Source organism: Patagioenas fasciata, chromosome 6 (genome assembly GCF_037038585.1).
Source record: "Patagioenas fasciata isolate bPatFas1 chromosome 6, bPatFas1.hap1, whole genome shotgun sequence".
Taxonomy (NCBI): Eukaryota; Metazoa; Chordata; class Aves; order Columbiformes; family Columbidae; genus Patagioenas; species Patagioenas fasciata.
In genome coordinates this window covers 24,165,129-24,178,464 of record NC_092525.1, presented here as the reverse complement: position 1 = coordinate 24,178,464, position 13,336 = coordinate 24,165,129, and positions in this window count along the sequence as shown.

Genomic DNA, 13,336 nt, shown 5'->3' with positions numbered 1-13,336 from the left:
ATTTCTTAGACTGGATCAATGTGGTGAAACTTCTTTTGAGCTTATAACATAGTTCAGAGCCATCCACAGCATTTCAGCCACATCTGAAAAATTGTTGTTTCCTTTCCAAAGTGGAGTGGGCTTTCCACAGCCCCCAGAGGCTCAAATAATGAGCTGGGCACAGATGAATACATGACAAGCTGAGAAACCTCTGAGCTCAAGCCATGCCCAGGAGAGGTGCATGGGGATGGCTGCTGTGCTGCCAGCTCCCCTGCATCAGCCTCTGGGCAAGTTCACACAGAGCTGTCAGCACTTGGGCAGGTGAATCAAGGGCTGATTTCCCACTGAAGGCAAGATGTCAGCAAGCTCTGGGCTCTTGAAAACCTTTACTCCTTGTTTGGGAAGCAGGCAGAGGATCTGTGCTGTGCATTGCAGCAGCTTGGGGACTGCACTTGCGGAGATCCTTGGACAAAAAAGATGCAGAGAACTGAACACCCATGAGGTGCTTGGCCTCACTCAGGTCCAGTTCACATAGGCAGATGGCAGTGGCAGGACAGTCTTGAACCTGGATCTGTTATGTGGTATTTAATGGTCCAGGTTCTCACTGAAGGTTTCTGTTTATATCTGCCAAAGATTTGTTCGACAACACTGAAGTCCCAGTTGCTGAGAATGATGCAGTCACTGCAGCAGTCCCCTGGAGGTCTCTCATCCAACACCTACTCCAAGCAGGGCAAGCTTCAAAATGAGGGCAGCAGCACAATACTGTATCTAGGTGAGCTGCAAGTGTCTCTAGGGACAGAGGTCCCACAGCTGCTTAGGATACCTGTGGCATTTCACATGATTCCACCTTCCTGGTATGTTACAAAAATTAATTGTGTCTCTTTTTCCAGAATCGGTGACCAAATCTCCCTGCCTTTGCACTATGCCTGCCAAACCACCACCTCTTCCTAGGAGAGCCTTTCTGGGCTTGGATCCCAGGACATTGAGTCTAGTCCAGCACCACCAGCAGGTACAGGAGATCCCCAAAGAACAGGGAGAGGATTAAACTCTCACACTTATGTTTGTCTAAGCCCAGAACCTGTTTCCTCCATTTAAAAAAAAAAAAAAAAAAAAAAAAAAAAAATCAATAATTATAAGCTCTGGAATTACACGTTGAAGTTGTGTAACCGGTTTGCTTGTTTTGGCAGTTTCATCCATTTCCGCCCCGTGCAAGGACACAGTGGCACGACGGCCTGGGACAAAGGTCCTGTGTACCACCCAAGCAGGAGGGGACCTCGCTAAAGCCAGGGAGACAGGGGATGCCGCCCATGCAAACTTGAGGGAAGAGGAAGGACATTTTAAAGGACCCAACCATGAACCAGAGAATTTTGGGCAGCTTCGACGGTGGGGGCAGGAGAGGGACAGCGGGGGCACCCGGGGGTCCTGCCCAGCCCTCTCGGGGTGCAGGTTGCCGGCTGACAGCCGCGGGTTGGAGATTTCTGAGGCTGCCCTGCCATCTCCTGGGGATGCTGTGAAATGCAGCGCAGAAAGCCCAGACCGGAGAGGCGATCACCTTCTTCCACCAGCTCACGTTGGATATGTTGCTGGCAGCACGCTCGTGCTTTGGCTTATGTTGAGCAACATACCCAAAAGCAGCTGACCTGGAAGAGTTGGTGAGGAGTGTTTTGAGTTTGCCAGTAGTGTTTTTCAAAGCATCACAAAGCTTTCAGGACTAGAAAAGAGCTGATATTGTGCAAATATTTTGGGAAGGCAGCCTGGCCTACAAGTGTCAGCATGCATTGTCTAGTCTTGCCCTTTGAAACAAAACCAAACCAAAACCACACTAGGAAAGTATTGTAGTATTACCAGCAGAAAGACACATTTGTTACTGTAACATCCATGGCCTATAACTTAAACCACTGGCAATCCTTTAGCTAGCAAACAAAGTTCGCAGAGCACTTTGTACATCAAGCACAGTTTGTGCCAGGATGACAAAGCTGCACCTTTCCCTGCAACTCTTGGGCTGCAGCATTGCAGTAGGAGAGCACAGCCACCTGCAAACAGGGCAATGGGGAGCCCCACCACAGCCTCAGCAGGCTGGTGTCCCCCTTTTCCTGCTGCTAGTGCGCTCAAAGCAAGTGGTTCCACATACCCATGTCTGATTGCTCAATCACTGCACATGTTGCTTCTGCAGCAATAGTGTGGCACTGTGATTTTGGGGAAAACACACAGCACACTGTTTGTGCTCAGGATGCCCCTGCTCTGGAAAGCAATAATAAAAGGGCTTTTGGCCAGGTATGCAAATATTTTTTTATTGTGCTGGATGTGGGTGGGAATGAGAAACATCACAGAGCATGGCAATGAGAGGAAATGAGCAGATGGCAACTTTTGCAGCCCTAAGCAATAAATTGTAAAGCAAGTTGGCTCTCAGGCAGGCATTCAGCTCGGAAAGGTATGATCCAGCTCAGTCTGGTGGTCTAGTTTGCCTTAATGTCCTTCCATGAAATCCTATAGTAGCAGATACTTTTAGGGTCATGGTCCTGCAGTTGAGGAGTGCACTGGAGCACACACCTGTATCACATCAAGGCCCAGCTGGCACAGAGCACCCCACGGCTTGCTGCCTGTGCAGCCATGGTAGGCTGGGTAGGGAGCCACCTTATCCCTGCAGTCTCCCAGGGGGAAGAAGTGTTAAGCAAAACAGGAAGGTCAGAACAGCAAGCAGGTACCTTGTCTGCCTGATAAATCTTGGTGATTAACATCTAAATAGCAAGGGCTGGGAAAGAAGCAGAAACTTCAGGAAGGGGAGGAAGGAAAGTCTGCTGGAATTAAGGTCAGGAAGTTGCTGGCATTTGCTGACATTTTATTCTGATGAGCTGGCAGAGCTCATTCTCATCAGGCCCACATGTATGTATGCATTTAATTATTCTAGAGGTGGGACTAGGAACAATTTCAGAGCTGTTTTTTAACAACACAGACACATATTTCATATCCACTGGGGTGCAGACTGGCTATTAATGGAACCATCTGAAAACTCAGATTTTGCCTTCATAGACATTTTGAATCCCTGCACTGTCATTTTATTTCAATTTGCAATTATTCTAGGTTTTTGAAAGCTCTCCACAAACCCCAAGTCTTGAAATACTTTTGTTTCAGAAAGACAAACACATGGTGCTTCTAAAATACATACACTCCCTGGAGCAGAGCAGGTGCTGTCTAAAATTAACACTCCTCCTTGCCAGCCTCATCAGAGTCTGTGAGTAAGCCATAAGAGCCTGGAAGGTTTGGGGCACCCATGGTCCCATTGCCACAGCAGGGAGGTGGTGGCAGTGGAAGCCCATCCTTTTGAGCCTCCCAAGGGCTCCATACATGGGAACTACCCAGGCCCAGTAGCCAGAGAACTCCTGCAGCAGGCTGAAGCAATGCTTACACCCACTGAACATTTCACAGCCACACAGGAGCCGTCCCATACAATATGCATCTTGTTTTAATCTCACTTGCCCATTAATGATTAATATGCCTAAACGGTGTTATGAGAAACACCCATTGCATAACTTTTAACCACCCTCAGTTGTAATAGTTGCCAGTAAAGTTATCAATAAATGTATTTACAGTTACTTATTATAAAAATCAGTACTTACCTCCTCAAAGTAGAGTGTTTCCCAGTCCCACAGCACAGCTCTGCTCCCAGAACCTTGAGGTTGCACCTCAACACAGCTGAAAAACATCTGCAACAGGCTGCTCAGGGCTATACACAGGGCACAGCTCCCTCCACCATCACCCACCCAAGAGACCCTGCTACCTCCTGTGTCAGTCCAGACCATTTCCCTACAAGATGAGACACATCCCCTTAAATCACCATTCCCCAGGTGCTCCCAATGAGTGACACAAGCTGTCCCACACTGCCTGCCAGACCCCAGAGAGGAAAAAAACAGTGCAAAAGTAGAAGAAGCCAACAAGTGAGCTAGTTTCTGAGTGGCTGGCAGGTCCCCCATGCCACACAAGGCTTGAGCTGCCCACAGCAAGGGGGGTGGGAATTGCTGAGTGCAGATCCCCAAGAGTATGAGGGTAAAGACCTGAAGTGAGAGGGAGCTGGGCTGATATCCCAGGGCAGCAGGGAGGTGTGTGATGCCACAAGGTGCTGCCTCTGCCAGCCATCAGTCTGAAATTCATTTATGGTTTATCATGATGCTGTTCCCAAGGGAGAATCACTGCAGAAGGAAAAGTCTTGGGTTTGTTTTTCTCTGGATGTATGGGAATTTGTACAGCAAGACTTCCCCTCCCTGCAGGAAGAACCCAGGGCACCCAGGACTGCAGGCCAGCCTTGTCCCTGTGATCTCGGTCCAGAGGGCACGATTTTGGCCATAGCTTTTATTTTGCACCAGAGACAAGAAGGAATCTGGAGAAATAGAGCTTTTCTCAGCTTCTGTACCAAGGAGCAAGGAGCATATTCTTCATTTGTATGACAAGCCAGTAGCCATATTCAAATGATATGTTAATTGCCGCATCTAACTGTCAAGCTCCTTGTAGCAATCCCCCACTTGCGGCTGATAAATAAAGACAATACTTGGCATTCTTCATTTGAGACTGCAGCTTATGATCTTGAGACATGTTATTGCTCATTTCCCGAGTGCAGGACACCAAACTGAGGAGGAGCCACTATCCTGGGTGCTCTCCCCCGTGAATCACTGCAGCTAATTGCAACCTTTGATATGTTTGTAATTTGCCAAGGCTTATTTGCTGTATAATCAGACACATGACCCTTTCTTTTAATTGCCTTGTAAACTGCCAGGATGATTAATTCTGACACAAGCCTGCATTTATCTGGGGATCAACATGCCGTGATTTAGGAGGGTGGCGACACCCCCGTCCAGCCCACCAGGTTGGGGGACCACCTCTCCTGCTAGGTGCAAGCAGTTGCTCCTCACCCTTGGTAAACACATGGGCATACACCCCTTTCCCTGTGCAAGGGGACCTGAAAATCCCATGGGTTCCCAAACCACAGCTGTGCTTGTGCAGTACCTGTGCCAGTGCCTCCCGATGGGTACAGCATTCCCAGGAAAATACTCCCCGCACCCAGCCCCACCGAGGCAAAGTCCACGGCAAACACCTCCCTTGGCACTCACATACACCCTCGGGGACACATGCCGGCCCCTACCCCCACCTGGAAAACTGCTCTGCCCCTCTCCCAAAGCCTGTGGATAGGCGATGGCCTGCAAAGGCAATATTTCACTCTCACTCCCACATTTCACATGCTAACTCCGTAACTCTGATATATTCTCCTAAGGGACCTCTCACACCTGAGCAATGAATGTTTCTGTTTGCTGCTCAGCTTTCTTGCCTGCAGATATATTCCTATGAAAAAAATAATATATATATCAAATCCCAGTGACGGCAAATGCCCAGGGAGGAATTAAAGCAGCACAGTTAATAGCCCCGGCTGTCATTATTGCAGAATTTACATAATTTCACCATGGCTGGACACTGGTGGAAGGAGGGACCAACAGCTCAGGTGGGTGCCTGGGTGTTCAGCTGCTTGCTGCTGCCAGGATGGACAGATGGATGGATGGAAGGGGGCAGGGGGACCAGCATGCCCTGAGCTCCAGTGGCTCCTTGGAGAGGGGTGGGGGATGCTCAGAGCCCCCCTTGCCCACCCACTGCCCACTGGGACCGGGGCGTGGCTGGTCCCCCGCATCCCCAGTGCCACTAGAGGGAGGTGGCAGGCCACCCTGGATGGCGTGGTGTCCCTGTGCTGGCACCTGCATGTCTGGGGCCACTGGAGAGAAAATGTGCTGAGCATGCAGATGGGCAAGAGGGCGACATGGGGCTGGGGCTGCAGGCTGCATGATGGGTCCCCTGCGTCCCCCCTCAATTTTCCTTTTCTTTTCCTTGTGGAACCTGATTAGGCATCAGCTGAACCCTGCTGGAGCTGGCTCACTCCCTTCCCAGTGCCGAGGGAGAAATTAAATAGGACTTTGTTTCCAAACAATTGCAAATGCATAGTTCAAGATTCTGTAATTTAAACTCAAATCCTCCTTCTGCTAACAGTGATGGATGGCTTTTTCCTACTGCTTTGAGAGCCCTTGGATCCTGCACGGCAGATGCCTTCCTGATTTATGGCTTGCCTCTTCATGTGATGGGAAACAAACAGCCCAATTCTAATTACTGTGCTCTTGTTAGGATCGTTTCCTATATTGCTTCCATCTTATTACCAGGGCTCCCCACTCCACCTTTGTGCAGCTGAACTTGTATTTTATGGGTAACCTTGGCATGGATTCAAATAATCTCTGTTGCACTCATTTCGCTGGCAAAAAAGTTCATGTTCACCATAGATGGATGACACACTAGAAATTGTATTTTCTTCTGAGTGGCTCAGTCAGTGAGGGGGGTCAAGATGCGGGGATGGGGATGATGGGGAGGAAGGAGAAAAGCCAGTGCTGATGGTACTCAACCCCCTCTGACAGGCGCTGGCAGAAAAGAGGGAGGGATGGGGCCACACAAGGGGCTAAAAATAAATGTTCTTATTCCTAAAGAGAATCTTGCTGGTTCAACTATTTCCCATTGTTTTCTGTGTGAGAGTGGTTAATTCTCCTTGGGAGCCCATTCGCTCAACAGATGTTGCTTTTCTCTGTGTGATTAGCCTAAAATCAATGGAAATTAGTCCTGTGCTTTAACAAATATTGGAGCACACTATTCCAGTGCTACAAGGGGCTTCAGCAGCCTGAACAGATGCTGAAATTATTGTCCATAAGAAAAGTACACACAGACATATTTATGCTTTTAAAATAGCATCACCTGAGTTTACAAGATGATGGGGAGAAAATGCCCGTTCCCAGTTGCAGACCTTGGCTGGTTTGGGCTCCCCAGCACCAGCACAGTGACATCCTGGAGTGAAGCTGGTGAGGTGGCTGAAGTGGGAGCACAGGCTATACAAGAAGCCAAGAGCTACATTAGCTCAGCCTGGGGAAGGGGAACCATCCAAAAAACCTCCACCCTGTGTTCCGCATTCGGCACAGGCTGTGGAGCTCAGCCTGTGACCACATGACTTGTCCTGGCCCTGTGGAAAATGCTGCCAGTGGTGATGCCACCAGCAGAAACTCCAAATCCCAGCCCTTGCCGACCCCAGCGACACCACCGGCTGAAGGCTCTGGTTTACACTGACTTCTTAAAATGAGCTTGTCAGCTATGTTTTCATTCCCCTAATGTGTCTTTTCCTGATAACTTTTAAAATCAGACTGTTGTGGTGTCCAGACTCAAATGCCAGCAAAGCCCAAGGATTTCACATCTATGCCATTACCTTTACCAGCCAAAGTCATCATCTCATCAAAGAGCAAAATCAGGATTATCTGATGAACACTGAGTCCCTGTAAAAGCCAGAGGATGGGGATGAACTTTATTTGTGACACCCACTCTAAAATCACAGAATTCCAGTAAACTTGTCCTTTATTTGCTGCTCTGAAGTTACAACAGATGCTATCCCCCAGTACTAACCCAGTCTAGTCCTTCACCAGCTCCTTTATGGCCCTTTAGTCAACAAGCCTGGCTGGCACCCACCTCTTCTCTCGTCCCTCTCTTACCATGTGGGAAAACAGACTTATTTCTGATCACCCCCTTCTGCTTGTGCTCAGCAGCCTGGGGCAACCCCCTGGCATGGGGACACCTGTGTCACTACTCTGCATGGAGCCCGGAACTTGAGCCACCACCAGTCATGTCCTCCTACTTTTTCGGTTGACAATTTTCTCCAGAAAAAAAAACCTTTGGATCACAGAAAAGTACTTTTATTTCAACTAATTTTCAGTCAACACCTTTTCATATTTCAAAGTCACTTCTTCTGTACCAAGGAGAGAGGAGGGAATAGCCCATGAGACCTTTTTTGAAGGTGATATCTCTAATATTCCTCTCAGACATATAAAAATGCAAATAATTTCCAAATGTCATTAGATCATTTAATCCAGCAATATATTTGTACATTGAATTTGTTATCAGTCCCTGAAATCATTGTCCTGTCTCAGTGTAGCATTGGAATGCTCTCTGCTCTGACAGCTCTGAATTGGCATCTCCCTGGTGGCTGAAACTTGGTTCGGCATGGGGGGCTGGTGCTGCCAGGGCATCCATACAGGCTCACCTGAGCACCTGGGCTGCCCCGCCTGGCACCGACATGCTGACACTGGCCCTGAGAAACTTCTCTCCCTTGCCCGCATCCCAGGACTGTTTCATGGAGCTGTGCGGGGCTCTGCCGCATAGCGAGCCATCCGCGAGCTGCCTGTGGGCTGGCCCAGCGCCCGCTCCCTCCATCCCCAGGGGGAGCTAGGGACAGCCCCCACAGATGAGGGGACACGCAACCTGTTAATCATCTCCCCAGCGCTGTGCCAGTGCATGAAATTGGATTTAGCACCATTAGCCAAGCGGCTTCTGAGCAGCTCCTTGACTCCTGCTGAAACCACTCTCCCATTGCAAAGCTGATTAACAGAGTTCGTCCATAGTATTTAATTAACCTAATGAACCTTGACAATTAAATTAGAGTCCACTTAATTCCCAGTCCCCCACTGTGACGTGCAGGTGAAACAGCTCATGGTGCCATGACAACCTGCAGCTGCTGTGCAGTGGCTGCTGGGGATCCGGCACTGGGGCTGGGGGCTCCTGTGCAGCCGTGGGCTGCAGAGAATGAATCAATCTCTTGTAAAACTCTTCACAGCCCCAAAACAAGAGATTGGAGATAAAAAATCGTCAACTCACATCAGAGCAATTAACCGGTTCTCACACTCTGGGGGCTGGAGCATCTGCTGCTTCTGCGAAGGACTCCTGGTCCCATGTCCAGGCATTTCTCCTCATGAGAAAGGAAAGGATAATAAATGAAAGCCTCGAGGACTTTGGCAGGGTTTATGATCTCCAGTTGTGCTGCCCTGTATGTTACAGACACTGATGCTCGTATGGAGAAGGGAGGCAATGGCTGGGGTGAGGAGGGGATCCCTGTTCGGTGCACCTGGCTGGGCTCTTGGGGCCAGCATGGCCCTGAGTGATGGGCACTCTTACTGCAGGTGGCAGCAGCCTGAGCTCATTCTTCCTCTGAACTGCTCCAGACATTCAGAAGGAAATGGTTGAAGGAGAGAGGGTTTGTTTTTTTCTGGCATAAACAAAGCTCTGGTTTAACAAGAGTGAGCTGGCCACAGCGGAGCATGGGCTGCCCCTCTGCTGCTTCCCGAATGGCTGGGGAGGAGAACTGCCAAACAACTCATGTAGGAACGGGGTGCCTGCTGGTGATGTAAATTCTACAGCACTGGATGCTTTCTAGTTCTGACTGGATTTCTCTCTGTGCAAAGATGGATTGTCGCTCAGCCAGAAATGCTGGACTTGAGGGAGGAATCATCAGGCAAGCTTCTCTGGCCGTTGCTCTGCAGATCATAATAGTCCCTTCTGGCCCTAAAGCTTATGAATCTATAAAGCACATAATTACTAAAATAGCTATGCCATTTCCCTGTGACATAACAATCATTTATGATGTATTTTAATATACAGAATGTAAAATAGAAAGGTCCCAGGGAAACAGAAATGTCAAAGAGCATCAGTTCTGCCACTTGTAGCAAACCAAGTGGCTTTTCGTGATGGAAGTGCTTTTTAAGAGAAATGAGAAAAATCCCTTCTTGCTCTCCAGGTTCCCAGGAGCCCCGTTCCCTAACCCAGATTACATCCCTCTCTCCACTAACCCCTACAGCTTGCAACCTGCTTGGTAGCAGGTGTGCAGTGAGAAGTGACAGTACAAGCACGGGTGTAGCACCAGACAGAGGTCTAAAGGAAAACTGCCTTTCCTCACCGAAAGTCGGTGATTACCTTTGTGCCCAATTTCTGGAGTCTGGATGCCTTGCAGCCTTCTTGGGTGTGACAATTCAGTGGAAGAATCTAAGGAACCAATTTAAAGGCAGATTTGATGACTTGGGAGCCTCATCCTACTCTTGCTTTGTGCTTGGTCTTCCTCAGGCTGCTCTGTTCAGAGAAACAGGTCCAAAACACAAGGGAGAAAAACCCTTCTGAGCCCAGAATTAAGAAGAAATATGATACACTTATTCCAGGAAACTTAGAGTTGCAGAAAAGTGACGCTAGTGAAAGAATTTGTGGGAGCAGTTTCTTGTCTGACTTCCAGTATGCATTTAAAGTCTCAGGGCCTGGGATGGGGTCAGTGAAACCAAGAAGAATGAATAGTTCAACTGCCCAAGCTGTTTACAATTGCAAGATGATAGGCATGGAAAAAAAGTGTAAAAATTAAGTAAATGAGAAAATTAGTAAGATTTCTTTATGATTTTGAACTTATAATATTCTGTATTTTTGTTTGTCCTGCAGATAAATGAATGACAGATACTCCACATCCTCCCAGATAGAGTTATTTAGCATGCCTTCAACACAGAGAGAAATGGAAATGAAGTCTAATAAGGCTCCTGAACTTTCTTTACTACCCTCAGAGAAAACCAAAAGGCATTTAATTTCCTGTAACCCAAGAGCATAAACTGCACTCAGACACTTTGAAAAACCTGTCAGGCATCTTTCTGAAAGATTAAATAAGTAGGACAACATTTTCAAGAAGCTGAATTGGAACTGCATGAGCAAACTGCCTGGCCAGAGCTGTGCCATGCATCTGTCTGGTCTGATTTCTACCCCTTTACATGTCTCTTCTCTTGCCATCAGTGAAGCAGAAATGAGCCTTCACTGGCAGCAGAGGTGTGGGGCTTGTGCCACCTGCACATCCTCTTTTAAAAAGTCAGAGCTCCCTCTGCATCACTCCTGCTGCCCCACACAGATGGAGGATGAGGTGCAGAGGTTGCTGCTCTTCTGCAGGGGGATGCTGAAGTCTGGTCCCTATCCCAGGGCTGGTCAGCAAGAAGGGAAAATTTTGGGGGGTCTGTGTGCCAGAACTGTCACAGCCACACAGCTCTTGCAGCATGGGGGAAGCTTGGTATGCCATTGCCCAGGGCAAGGTTATATTTAGGATGTTTTGGAGGGAAGATGGTCAGATTTCTGGGCTGCCCCCACGTGCAGGCGAGCAGGTCTCAGAAGACTTCCAGACGCTCTTCTCTTGCGAGCAAAGCCACGCAATCTGGGCAGCTCTGCTTCTTTGTCATATGCCTCGATATTGCAACAAAAGAATTCAGGGAACAAACTACCTGTGTTAAAGAGAGAGCCCAGTTAAGGAAGAACTCCCAGTTCCTTTGGGAAAATGCTGTGGCTATGGGGAGGGGATGATGTGACTGCACGCTGTCAGCTTGGGCATCCCCTCTCAGGTCTGCGCTCTCCAGGCTCTTTGCCGTGGGCAGCAAAACCTTAAAATCTCAGTATCACAGAAAATCACAGAAAAGATTCCCATGTGTGCCAGTTCCTGTCCTGCACCCTGGAGCAAAGGGGGACAGCATGTTCAGGGAGAATTGAAGGGGGAAGGGGCCGGATCCTGTGTACGGATGGATAGCTTGTTTCTGCACAGGAGGCAGAATTTTGTAGCAGACACAGAAGCTGGAAAGAGCCCAAAAACTGCAGCTGTGTTGAGCAAATTGGATCGTTATATTAGAAACCGAACAGGAGGAATCTGTGAATGAGAGCAGCTTGATGTTAGCTATTTTTCATCTGAAGAGGGATTCAACAAGGCGAACCCACTTCCCACCGTTACCTTGGCCACAAGATGATGGAGTTGACAGTTTGATATTCACTCCCGTCATATCTCCTCCTATAAATGCAAATAGCCTGTCAGGCTTCTCCCAGCCCTGCCTGCTTCTCTGGCTGACACGGTCCTGCTGCGAGCACATGGAGCATCCACAACCCAGGAGTCTGGAAAGCAGAACTGCTGGGACACAAATCAAGGCAAGACATGTCAGTGACAGGAGCCCTCCACAACCTCATGCACTACCCAAAACCCCTGCACCGGGGCCAGGGGGTAGCTGCAGGGCATGGATGACTAGAGCCAGGTATCCTGGCGGACAAGTGCTGGCTTTGGTGCTGCTGGAGGGGGAAGTCACAGACCCACCTGGTTGTAGGTCCCCAGGACCCACATTTGGGTGCTCACTGTGGTCTTGGCACACACCAGTGAGGACTGGAGCAGGGAAAAAAAAGGGTATCCTAGCTGCCAGACTGCAGGTTTGGGCTCTTGACAGTGCCCATGACTTTATTTAGGAGGGATGTGGCAGAGGTGAGCCCAACTGCAACGGTGCTGCGGCTTCTCTCACCTTCGCTGGTATGACCCTGCCCAGAGCAGCTCCCCTGCCTGTTGCAGCACACTCAGCAAGGCGAGTTTCAGCTAAATGTCAGCTGTGATTTGGTATTTTATCTCTAAGTGGGGGTGAGTGACCCTTCTGGCTGTGGTCAGTATGTGTTCCTGGCCCCACGGAGGCAGGCGCAGGTGGCTGGGGGAGGAGGTACCAGGCCACGCACTGATTTTTGGCAGGAACAACATTTTATTTTTTGCTGTTTGCTGTTTCTTTGCTGCCCTTGAGTCATTGTTAAATTTGTCAAGAGTGATTTACAACTGTGTCAACAAGTGGGATGCAAGCTGCTGGTCCGCACCGTGGGGAGGAGGAGGAGGAATAGCTCCTGAGATGCAATACAAATTGGAAGGCTTGAAGAGAAAAGCACAGCTACTCTCTTAAGCCACAGGCTGGCCTCGTCAGGTGTTGCTGTAATTGCTCTGCATTTCCCAGGGTCTGACATCACCCCTGGACATTTCTCTTGACGTTCAAATGTGGCTGAGTCTGTTTGGCAGGGCTGAAATTCAGACTATGATTCATGGGGGTTCAGTATCTTCAGCTTGTTTCTAAAGCGTGCCAAGAAGTGACATGCTTGTTTCCCCAAAGGTGTTATGGTCCTTCCCTTGCAGGGAAGGCTCTTCACGTCAGATTCCACAGTCCTCAATTTTTGCTGTTTGGTCCCAAGCACAGTCCCTGATGCGGGGCAGGGCTATGGCCAGTACTAGACCTGGCCACGACCACCTTATTAGCTTTTGGTTGCTCCATGTCTCTCCTGAACTGGAGGCATGGACTCAAACTGGGCTCTATTTCTGAGATGGCAGAGCTGGTCACCAGCCATAGTGTCACCCATCATGGAGCAACCGCTCTGCCTTGCAGTGGATGGAGCCAGATCAATGCACAAAGGAAATGACTGAGCTTCTGTGTCACCCCAATCAATTCAAACACCCTCTCCTTTGCAAAGCACTGAAAGGTTCAGCAAGGCAAGGCACAGAAAGGCACAATTCACTTCTATTTAACATCACACGTCAGTGCCTGCAGAGCCTTTCTGCTCCATTGGAAGTGTTGTGAAGCCCTTCAGCTGGCACCAGGCACTGCCTTCTCATGGCAACGGGCCCTGCTCCTCAGGTCTTATGCTGCCTCCTATGTCCTGACTCCCAGCA